The 12419-nt window shown below is 47.5% G+C and overlaps 1 long non-coding RNA gene across 1 annotated transcript; it reads right to left on the reverse strand.

Annotated features, from left to right (window-relative positions):
• Window positions 1-10423: 10423 nt before the first annotated feature.
• LOC115294934 lies at window positions 10424-11295 on the reverse strand. The gene is made up of 2 exons (XR_003910223.1): window positions 11087-11295; window positions 10424-10738 (listed from the first exon to the last, which is right to left on the reverse strand). It is a non-coding gene; the product is annotated as an uncharacterized LOC115294934 (long non-coding RNA).
• Between the last annotated feature and the right edge of the window lie 1124 nt (window positions 11296-12419).

Below are 12419 nucleotides of genomic sequence, written 5' to 3' on the forward strand. Positions count from 1 at the left end.
TTTATTTATGAAAGAGAGAGAGAGAGAGAGAGAGAGAGAGAGAGAGAGAGTGAGCTGGGGAGGGGCAGAGAGAAGAGGGAGACACAGAATCTGAAGCAGTTCCAGGATCTGACCTGTCAGCACAGAGCTGGCTGCAGGGCTCAAACCCACGAACTGTGAGATCATGAACTAATTGAGCCACCCAGGTGCTCCACTGCAATTTTAAATGTAGTATAACTGATTTCCTTTTAGAGTGTTTTTGTTGTTTGAATGAACAATAAAAGATTCCTGCGGCACCTGGCTAGCTCTGTAGGTAGAGCATGTGACTCTTGATCTCAGGGTTGTACGTTTGAGCCCCATGTTGGGTGGAGAGATTACCTAAAAGTGAAAAAATCTTGGGGAGCCTGAGTGGCTCAGTAGATTAAGTATCTGACTCTTGATCCTGGCTCAGGTCGTGATCTCATGGTTTGTGAGTTCAAGCCCCACATTGGGCTCTGCGCTGATGGTGTGGAGCCTGCTTGGGATTCTGTCTCTCCTTCTCTCTGCTCCTCACCTGCTTACATTCTCTCCCTCAAATCACATAAACTTAAAAAAAAGTAACAAAATATTAAAAAAATAATTCCTGAATACAAAATAATTATAGGAAATCTAACAAAGCAATGTTACAAAGGAAACAAAACTTAAGTTCTCTGAATTGTTTCAACATAGTAAATAAACTTAGTAAAACTTCACCCCCAAATCACAAGTCCAGTTAATGATTTAGTTGACTTAAAAAATTTTTTTTTTATTATTTTGAGAGAGAGAGAGAGCAAGCAGGGGAGGAGCAGAGAAAGAGGGAGACAGAGAATTTCAAGGAGGCTCTACATCATCAGTGCAGAGCCTGATGTGGGGCTTGATCCCACAAACTGTGAGATCAAGACGTGAGCTAGAATTAAGAGTCAGCTGCTTAACCCACTGAGCCACCCAGGTGCCCCAAGACTTTTATTAGAGTTGCAAGTTTGGAAACCCAGTGACACTACTGTATTCATAAAAGAGGCTCTTGTAAGGACCTGTTTGCTAGAACTGAAGGTTAAGAAACGATCTGGGCCTCAGAAGGGGATGAGAACCAAGACATAGAATGAGGGCAGGACCCTGTGTATCTCTGCGGTTGTTTCATTGTTCTGTCTCACATGTGTCCCTCTTCTGTGTAGAATATGGCCACCCTGCAGCTCCTGTAGGTATGAGTTACTATTCCAACCACACAGAGAAACTAGTAAGTCTCCTTTTACCTCAAAACCAACTCGGAAAGCTCAGGCGCCCAACCTAGTTTGATCCACTAATCTTGGGGGCAAGATTCATCATCTCAACATGGCCGCCAGGTACCTCTGTCTATAGATCAGGAGGATGATTCTTCTCGAAAAGCAGGTGTTGAATGGTGTCTACCTGTGGCTTCTGTCTTGTTGTGCTGTGTTGTGTGTCAGCTGTCCCACCCCGCAATGTTGTCTAGAAAACCCATAAGGAGATACCTGAAACTAATGACTTCTTGTCACAGATCTAGGCTGGGCTTGGCTGGACAGTCCTGGAGCTCTGGCTCAGGGGATGACAGGTCCCAGGGAGAAGCTCTTCTTGTGGTGACAGCAGCATACAGGAGGACAAGCCCCAAGTGGCAGGCACACTTGGAGCCTATGCTTGCATTGCATGTGCCAACAGCCTACTGGCCAGCATCACATAGCTGAGCCCTGCACTGATGGAGCAGGAAGTACACTCCTCTGATGGAGTTTAGGTGTTTTGGAGAGGATTTGCAGATAAGAATCTAATCTATCACATGGCACAGGTGTTAGAAGCCATTTTCTGGATTCACTAAGTTGAGAAAAACTCCTTGTGGGGTAAGGCGGGTTTCCAAGGTGGGGGTCTCCCGCCATCAGATGGCGACTGATGTCTACCCCCCACTCAATTATTTTTGCTTGAGCACCAACCCCCAAGGTGCCTTGTTGACCCGTATCAGGAGTGACTTGCCCCCTTATTCTAAAAATATGCTAATTGCACCTTATGAAGGAACTTATTATAAGAATTTCTTCTTTTGTATTTATGGAAGCAAATATTATATTTCCTGAGAAACCTGTTTTACTTCCTCTCAAGAAAATAGTCTATTGACCCCTGCTCACAAAGAACTAACTCTTGTTTTTGCTATGCTGAAAACATTGTCTTGTATTTGAATGCTGAAGGTACCTTCCTTCCCCATGGGATAAGCATCTAAATCACCTACAATCAATCACTATTGATAAAGATTATGCATGTGTCTGCTACCAATCTATGTTCTGGGAAATGTTTACATACCAAAGAATTTGTCATCAGAAATCATTGTCTAAGGCAATTGCCACTTCTGTTTTGTACCCCATACATTTTTTTCCATAAATAAAGCTGACGGGCTGGTCAGTGCAGAGATGCCTGCCTGGTGAGCAGAAAGAAGCCAAGGCTCTCTCACTCCCTTTCACTGACACTGCCCATCCTTCAGGGAGCCCTGGACCTGCTGGAGCCAGCCAGACTCCGGCACACAGAATTTTTAGTAATGGAACCAAATGATCAAATGTAATACCACTCACGGTGGGACACCTACTGTGATGTACTTCCTGATGTAGCAGAACGTGGAGTTCTTAAAACAACCCGTCAAGACTCCTGCCAAACACGTTGAATTAAACCTCATTAAGCCTCTAACCTGAAGTTCCAGGATACGGGAAACATAGAGGGTGGTAGGTAGGGGGATGGGCTGAACGGATACTGTATTCTATTGCTGAGTAACAGATAACTCCCCAACTGAGCTACGTAAGCATAAGCGATGAACTGTGTCTCACACGACGGTACAAGAGAAAGCTAGGAGAAAGCCAGGCGTGACCTAGACTCAGAGGGCATAAGCTGTCAGGTCTGCCACCTTCTGTTTGTTAGGAATGACTCAGAGTGTGGCTGACATGCAAGAGGCAGTGCCGTCTTTTGAATCAGGACAGTCAAAGGACTTGATGACATATTTAAAAATCACGACTGGAGTGATTTAAAGGAACCCAAAGCAATGTTTTACATTCTGGCCTGGATCCTGGATGTCATTTTAAAAAGCCATCAAAGTCATTTTGAGGACAGTTGGGGAAACTTGGATATGAGATAAGGATTAGATGGATTAGGGAATTACTGATAATTTTCACAGCTGTGATAGAGACGTTGTGATGATGTGGAGAAAGGTCCTATTCGTAGAGGATGCAAAGAGAAGTATTTGGCAGTGAAAGGGCGTGATGTCTGCAACTTATTTTCAAACAGGTCAAGAGAAAAGGAGATAAAGCAAATGAGGCAAAATATTAACACTTGCGTCTCAGTGGACAGTATATATGAGTTCATTGCACCAATTCTTGACATTGTAATACTTCCAAAATTTTCAAATTAAAAGTAGATAAATGCATTAGGACAGTTTGGGTCAGAGTGAAGTTTTCCAGTTCAAGGCTGAGGACTTAGGCTGTTATCCTTGGCTTGCCCATGAGGAAACTGAGAATTTTTGCTTTTAAGTAAATGTTCTTGTTATCTAATATTTCTGGCAAATGGGTGTCTCATTTGCTTGATGGAACATTCATTGTGAAGGAGACCCAGGAAGAAATCACTGGTGTATGTGTGACGCTCCTTCTGCTAAGCCAGGCAAAGAAGCCACAACGAAAACATCAAAGACATTGTAGAAAAAGCAGGACAAACTGCAAACTGGTGCCAAGGAGCAAAATCGATGCGCTTTACAAAGAGCCGAAGTGCAGGACCTTCACTGAACAGCTGAGGTAAGGAAGAGGGTGGGGAAGACGCCACCCTCAAACTTCCAGCCCGTGTTCCAAAGACAACCACCGGGGGCGCCTGGGTGGCTCAGTCGGTTAAGCCTCCGACTTCGGCTCAGGTCAGATCTCACATTTGTGGGTTCGAGCCCCGCGTCAGGCTCTGTGCTGACAGCCAGCTCAGAGCCTGGAGCCTGCTTCCAGTTCTGTGTCTCCTTCTCTCTCTGCCCCTCCCCGTCTCATGCTCTCTCTCTGTATCAAAAATAAATAAAACATTAAAAAAAAAAAACTATCAAAGACAACCACCAGAAGTCTCTGTTGGGTACTGAAGGAAAAGGAGGGAGGTCCATGATCAAACAAAGATGTCAGGATACTGCCTCCAAAAGGAGCCCACATTGTCTACTTGAGATCCTCAGAGGGAATCCTATGTGCTCGAGTTTGAGGTCGACAATAAAGTGAATAAATTCATAAAACCTGAGCCTGGGGTGCTAGGGGAGCTCAGTCGGTTAAGCGTCCAGCTTCAGCTCAGGTCATGATCTCATGGTTCATAAGTTCAAGCCCCGCGTCAGGCTCTGTGCTGACAGCTCAGAGCCTGGAGCCTGCTTCAGATTCCATGTCTCCCTCTCTCTCTGATCCTACCCTGCTCATGCTGTCTCTCTCTGTCTCTCAAGAATATATAAAACATTAAAGATGGGGTACCTAGGTGGCTCAGTCGGTTAAGCTTCCGACTTTGGCTCAGGTCATGATCGCACGTTCGTGGGTTCGAGCCCCGCATCAGGCTCTGTGCTGACAGCTAGCTCAGAGCCTGGAGCCTGCTTCCGGTTCTGTGTCTCCTTCTCTCTCTGCCCCTACCCTCTCATGCTCTGTCTCTCTTTCTATCAAAAATAAATAAAAAGTTAAAAAAATTTAAAAAAAGAATAAAACCTGAGTTCAACCTCCTACAGCAGTTGAAGAAGTCGCCCCACAAAACCCATCTCATCCATTCAATGTCCTGCATTATTCTTACGACCACGTGTTGATTTTCAAATCACATGTGATTGAAGTACACTTAAAGGGAAGCATTAGGGGCGCCTGGGTGGCTCAGTCGGTTAAGCGTCCAGCTTTGGCTCAGGTCATGATCGCACGTTCGTGTGTTTGAGCCCTGCGTCAGGCTCTGTGCTGACGGCTCGGAGCCTGGAGCCTGCTTCAGATTCTGTGTCTCCCTCTCTCTCTGCCCCTCCCTGCTCATGCTCTGCCTCTCTCTGTCTCAAAAATAAATAAAACACTAAAAAAAAATTTAAAAAAAATAAAGGGAAGCACCTAAAATCAGGATGTAGGAACTTTCTCCAGGGTAACAGCCTAACAGGGAGAGGATTCTAGATTAATAGAGCTTCAAGAAGAAAAAAAAAGTCTCTGGGGCACCTGTGTGGGTCAGTCTGTTAAGTGTCCGACTCTTGATCTCAACTCAGGTCATGATCTCATGGTTCGTGGGTTTGCGGCCACCCTGTAGACTCTGCTTGGGATTCTCTCTCCCTCTTTCCTTGCCCCTCCCCTGCTCGTGCACATGTGGTCTCTCTTTCTCTTTCTCTCAAAATAAATAAATACACCTAAAAAATTAAAAAAAAAAGACAATCTCAAAACTTGGAAATGGAAAACGGAGGGCTTAATGTCCTTGCCTTCCAATGCCAATGTCATGCTGGGGCTTCAGCCCTCAGTGAGGGGTGGGGAGAGGGGGCACCTTCATTTCATTGGGATATTCGACAATTCTGTGAATGGAAGGGGATAATGTGCAAAACCCAGTGACACAAATGATTCTTATGTGGCAGCAGCTGAGGCTAATTTCGTCTGTGAGGGATGCAAATGAGTCCTGTCTGGTTGCGAGGATAATCACAAATGTCTGGATGATCAGTTTTATTGCCCGGCCCGCTGCGGACCGGGGTTTTGCACACCTCCCCTAGCAATCCTTCTCCGGTGCTTTCGTCTCTCAGAGTCTCTTAACCAGCGGAACCTTCCTGGTTACTGGACGTTAATAGGAGACTTGTGGTTTTGCCTTTTTAAAAATTCTACTTTGAAAAGAGACGCATGAAGCATGTGGACCTTATGTGGATCCTGTTCCCCAGTAGGCCAGTTGTAAAGGCATTTTTAGGGAGACGGAGGACATTTACTAGTGGGTCTAGGTATTAGATGACTTGTATTAAGAAATAATTTTAATTTTCTTAGATGCGAGGATGCCATTGTGGTATGTGTGGATGAGAGTGTTTAAGTGTGTTAGTTATCTACTGTGTGTGACAAACAACCCAAATCATAGTTATTTTATTTTATTTATTTTATTTTTAAGTAAGCTCTATGCCCAACGCGGAGCTTCAATCAATGACCCTGAGATCAAGAGTGACATACCCCACTGACGGAGCCAGTCCCTAAATCATCATATTTTAAATGTAGGTTTAGGGGCGCCTGGGTGGCTCAGTTGGTTGGGCCTCCGACTTCGGCTCAGGTCAGATCTCACATTCGTGGGTTTGAGCCCCGCGTCGGGCTCTGTGCTGACAGCCAGCTCAGAGCCTGGAGCCTGCTTCCGGTTCTGTGTCTCCTTCTTTCTCTGCCCCTCCCCCTCTCATGCTCTGTCTCTGTATTAAAAAATAAATAAAACATTAAAAAAAATAAACGTAGGTTTATTGTTACTCAGCAGATGAGGAGGTGATTGCCATTGGGAAGAGTCTGTTATACATCCCCAAAGAAGGGAGCACATCATGCCTCGGTGGGCCCCTCGGGGAAGCACCGGGGTCATCCAGGAGCAGAGGGAGTTGGGGGGAATGTGGGCGAGAGCCTTTACTGTGGCTTCCACAGGAAGGAGTGGGCAAAGCACGGAAAGCGAGTTAAAGATCCGTCCGTCTGAATAGTTTCAGTACTCTCTGGGGCTTGGGGGCTGCCTCCAGTTGTGTGATCCTGGGCCCTGGGGTGATTACTGTAGGTGGACAGTGGCCCAGCGTGTGGAGCCGTGGGAGAGACCACGAGGGAGGTGCTTGGAGCAAGGGCTCTGGATCGGTCGGTTTGCATATGGACGGTCTACACTGCCTCTGGGAATTGGCTTAGGCCTGCAAAGGCCACTCTCCAGGGTCAGCACGGCTCCGCAGGTCAGAGTGCAGGGACAGATGATTAATACACACAGTGATTTAGAATTACTTTTTAGTATTTCAGACCGTTTCTGAGGATCAGGATCTGGGAGTGGCTTAGCCAGGGTGTTCTGGCTTCAAGGTCTCTTAGGAGGTTCCCATCGGGATGCTGGCAGAACCACGGTCATCCGCAAACTGCCTGAGGCTGGACGGTCTGTGTCCAAGATGGCCCAGGCATATGGCGTTGGATGGAAGTGTTGGCTCATGGCTGGTTTTGGCCAGCAGCCTCAGTGTGTCACCCTGTGCGCCTCTTGTGGGGACGCTGGCTTCTGACACAGACGGAGAATCACAGAGAGAGAACGAGAGAGGGGTAAACCTGGCTTACAAAAATAAATTAACATCAGCAGTACTATCGCTTCTGCTGTACGCAGTGGGTCACACAGACTACCCGTGGTGCACTTGGGGGGAACACAAGGACCGGCAGGAGTGGGTCAGTGCCAGCCAACCTGCAGACTGCTGCAGTTCACGGAAAATTAGTATCCTCCCCATGAGCTGTTATGCCCAAGATTTCATTATCGTCCCCCAAAACCAGAAACCGCATGTAAAAGCAAAGGGCTTTATTATGGGCTTAGGCTCCCCGGACCTAAACTCGGGCTCACAGACCTCACAAGCGCGGTGGATCCATGCGGAGAGCCCTGAACAAAGGCGGGGTAGGGCCTTTATGGGCTTGGGAAGGGGGAGTTACAGGAAATTGTGAGACAGGTACAGTGATCCAATCATTATTACACAATATTATTGACAGCAGGTTTAACCATTCACATTGCCTAGAGTATTTGTTACTTTTGGCGGGACCCAATCACAACATTTAGAGTGTTAACCAATTACAGAGTGGACCCAGGACCCTGGACCCTCACGTAGGGTGTAACTAGCCTTCTAGGCCTGCCCTTAAAAATGTTGAAGGTGTTAGCTGGCCTTTCCTGATTGGGTGTTACAAGGGTGGTCCCTCCTGCCTTGGGCAATGTGTGCCCTTCTATTGTCTAATGATTAGAGTCAGTTTGGTTCAGACCTGCGTTCTTACAGAGCAAATAAGTCAGCCCCTTCCAGAGTCCCCGAAAGTTTCATGCTCTTATAGCATCTGCTCCATGCCCAGAACCTCATAATCTAAGTTAGGTCTGGGTGTGATTGTATCTCCTTAAGTACCCTTCCTCCAATCTTCTTGATCAATTGCCTCATCCCCGCTATACTGCTCAGCACAGGCTGCTGTAACAAAATACCACAGACGGTGGAGGGGGGGGAGGGGCTTATAAACAACAGAGAACTTCTTTCTCGAACTTCTGGCGGGGCAGGGGCGCCCAAGATCAGGCTACCATCATCCTCAAGTGCTGGTGAGGACTCTCTTCCTGGCTTGGAGCCGGCTGCCTTCATGATATATTTTTACAGAGCAGATAGAGATAAAGAGCTAGCTCTCTGGTCTCATACGAGCACGAATCCCACCGTGAGGACCCGACACTCATTGTCCCATTGAAACCTAATTACCTCTAAAGGCTCCATCTCCACACACCATCCTCTTGACGAGGGAGGGCTTCAACATAGGAGTTTTGAGGAGATACATTCAGTCCATACCTCCCTTCCCCACTGAATAAAGAATGGGACAGACGTAAAATTACCACTTTAGATGCTCTTGCTCAAAAAGGGAGAAAATGAGAGCCGGGAAGAAGTTGCTGGTCCATGTAGATTCTAGAAGCCAGTCAGGCAAACACTGTAAATTCCTTAATTACACCTCAAGGCTTCGGAACTCTACTCCAAGGCCCTGGACTCTGCCCTCTGGGCTCCCGGTTCCTCCCTGTGAGTCATCCTTCCTTTCTGGAAGGTATCATGTGTTTGTCGCTGAGTGATATTCTCAGCCTGCCTCCGGCCAGTAGACTTGTGAGGGTCCAAAAGCCTCTTTGTGTTTTGTACCGTCTCTGCCCTTTCAGTCTGAGCTGGTGATGTTCCCACACACGTGGTTCTCTTAAAGACTACGGGTTTTCTGTGCCTCCCATCAGTCTCCGTTAGACAAAGACAACACGCACAGAGCTCTCGAGATGAGCCCCTTCTCCGGCTTGGGCTCCCGCAGACGGCGGAGGGTCAGCATGGCCGCATGCCCGGGAGCACTCTCCTCCGACTGAGAGGCTCTGTGCACGTCCTGAGTCCACACCGGCTGCAACAAAACACCAGACTGTGTGGTTTATAATCAACAAGATAATTTGCCTCTCACTGTCTTGGAGGCTGGAAGTGTGAGGTCAGGGGGCCTGCCTGGTGGGCTGAGGGTCCTCTCCGGGGGTGCAGACGTCTCCGTGTGTCCTCGCATGGCGGCAGGGGCTAGGCAGCTCTGTGGGTCTCTTTCGTAAGGACTCTGATCCCGTTCAGAGGGCTCTGTCCTCATGACCTAATCACCCCAAGGCCCCACTTCCTAATACCTTTGTATTGGGGATTTGGATTTCATTTTTTACAGTTTATTCACTTATTTATTGTGTGTGTGTGTGTGTGTGTGCGCGTGCGCGCGCGAGGGGAGGAGAGAACAAGAGGCGCAGGGGTACAGAGAAGGAGAGAGGGGATCCCAAGCAGACTCTGAGTTGTCAGTGCAGAGCCTGATGTGGGGCTCAATCTCACAAACTATGAGATCATGGCCTGAACTAAAATCAAGAGTTGGACACTCAGTTGACTGAGCCACCCAGGCACTCCGGGAATTAGGATTTCAAAACATGAATTTGGAAGGGACACAAGCATTCAGACACCTTTAATCTCTTTAGAGGGCCTGTGGCCTGAGAACAGAGACCCGGGGTGCTGCCATGTATCTTTCTGAGATCTCTCTCTTTTTAAAACAGATTTATTTATTTATTTTGAGAGAAAAAGAGAGTTAGAGAGAGAGAGAGAGTGAGCACAAGCAACGGGAGAGACAGAGAGAGAGAGAGAGGGGGGAAGAGAGAGAGAGGGTGAGAGAGAATCCCAAGTAGGCTCGATGCTGTCAGCACAGAGCCCAACTTGAGGCTCGAACCACGAACTGAACCTTGAGAACATGACCTGAGGTGGAATCAAGAGTTGGAGGCTAAATTGACTGGCGCCTATCAGTGCCATTTTAATTAAAAGGTTAATCAAAATCCTACTTGGTATTTTTCCTGGAAACGGATACCAAGATTCCAAAATTAGTACAGCAAAGTAAAGGGTCAGAAAGAGCCAAGATGCTTTTGAAAATGGAGGGAAGAGCTTCAGTGTCTGTTATAAAACTATGACAATGAAATCAACATGATATTGGCACACAGAACACTTGAAAATACCGAGAGCTCCCAAAACAAATGTGGGAAAATATTTTTAAAAAGGTATGTATTGGGGCACCTGGGTGGTTCAGTCAGCTAAGCATCCGACTTCGGCTCAGGTCATGATCTCACAGTTTGTGGGTTCGGGTCCCATGTGCCGTCAGCACATAGCCTGGAGCCTGCTTCGGATTCTGTTGTGTCTCCCTCTCTCTGCCCCTCTCCTGCTTGGGGCTCTGTCTCTCTCTCTCAAAAATGAATAAAAATTAAAAAGAAAACAACAAAACAAAATGTAGTAACCATCTATTGCTATGTCACAGTTTAGCCCCAAGCTTAGCAGCGTCAGACAACAGAAATTATTACTCTGCGGTATCTCCCGGTCAGGAATCTGGGAGTGGCTTAGCCAGTCGGTTCAGGTACACCGGTCTCTCGGGAGGTTACCATAGCGATGTTGGCTTGGGTTGTGGTCATGTGAAACTAAGGGCCTCCCATCCGCTGTGGCCCAGGCAGGTGGCTGCCGATCAAGGGCTTTCTTTGCCACATGGCTCTCTCCGTGTGCCACGCAATAATGTGGCAGCTGATGTCCCCCGGGGAAACCGATCTGAGAGAGAGAAAGAATGCAAGATGGCAGCCAGGCTGTGTTTTATAACCTAATACCAGAAGAGAGACACCGTCACTATTTCCGTATCCTCCGGCCCTGGCATCATGGGGGAGGAGGCTGCACAAGGGCACGGATTCCCAGAGGCAGAGGGGATTATGGGTCATCTTGGAGGCCGACTCCCACAAAACTTTTGAGGGGCAAGATGTCACGTTGTTTATAATTTATGTACTTCAGCAAAAACAAAAACAAAAAAACCCAAACTCCCCCCCCCCCAAATCAAAAAAGAGACTGCTGAAGCAAATTGAGCAAAATTTAGGCTTTCTCTCTGGGGGTGACAAGATGACTTACCGGCTCAAGAATCCTCCAGAAACAGTGCCTCTCTTTTCGATCCAGCCTCCGGCCTTGCGGAGCCGCAGCACATGGCCCCCTCCCAGCTGGCTGCCCACAGCTGCGTGCAGGGGGCGGGGTGGGTCCGCAGCGGGGCCCCATAAATGGTAACAGATGAACTGGAGTATGCCCTCCCTCAGGTATTGTTTTTGAGACATTTCGAAAGACAGCAGCACTTTCTCTCATTTTGTTCCAACATTTCTTGAGAGGAACAGTGCCACGGAATACTTTTTATGACCTTGCCTTCCAGGTCAGGGTCCGTCGTGGGGTTTTAGCAGCGTCAGCAGTCTGGCTGAACTTTGCCTCTGCCCCGTTTGTTAACTCAGCTTGGGCTCATCAGTCCCTGGAATGTAGTTCCTTATTTTCTCATGAAAAATAAAACAACGTTGGAAGAGTGACCAGCTGTGTCTGCTGAGCCGCAGTTCTTGAATTTATTTAGGGACGCCATGAAATCCTTGTGTTCACTTACACGAAGTATTTCCAGAAGAATGTAATTACAAAAAAAAAAAAAAAAACAAACCTGTTTTTAAAGCCTGGGTTAAATGTTAACTTGTGTGATGAATTTTCCAGAGGAATTGGGAACTAAAATTGGGGAAGCTGAACACTGCCATTTTGGGTGTTGTAAGAAATCTGTGAGGCGCTTGGGTGCCTCAGTCGGTGGAGGGTCCATCTCTTTGTTTTGGCTGAGGAAGCGATCCCAGGGTTGTGGGATCGAGCCCTGCTTCAGGCTCCCTGATGAGCATGGAGCCTGCTTAGGATTGTCTCTCTCTCTACCTCTGGACCTCTCCCCTGCTCTCGATTTCTCTCTCTCAAAAACAAAAGATCAAAACAAAACAAAAATGTATGCATTTTAGAATAGAAATAAAAACTTACATTTAGGGCTTCCCCTCAATTTGTTCTTGGAGATAACACTTTGGTGGACTGCTTTTAATTGTTCAGATATTAAAGGGGCACCTGGGTGGCTCAGTCAGTTAAGCATCTGACTTTGGCTCAGGTCATGATCTCAAGGGTTTGTGGGTTCGAGCCCTGGGTCAGGCTCTGTGCTGACAGCTAGCTCAGAGCCTGGAGCCTATCTTTGGATTCTGTGTCTCCCTCTCTCTCTCTCTGACCCTCCCCTGATCATGTCTCTCTCTCTCTCTCAAAAATAAATAAAACAGGGCACCTGGGTGGCTCAGTCAGTTAAGTGTCTGACTTTGGCTCAGGTCATGATCTCACAGTCCGTGGGTTCGAGCCCTGCGTTGGGCTCTGTGCTCACAGCTCAGAGCCTGGAGCCGGCTTCTGATTCTGTGTCTCC

Source organism: Suricata suricatta, chromosome 6 (genome assembly GCF_006229205.1).
Source record: "Suricata suricatta isolate VVHF042 chromosome 6, meerkat_22Aug2017_6uvM2_HiC, whole genome shotgun sequence".
Taxonomy (NCBI): Eukaryota; Metazoa; Chordata; class Mammalia; order Carnivora; family Herpestidae; genus Suricata; species Suricata suricatta.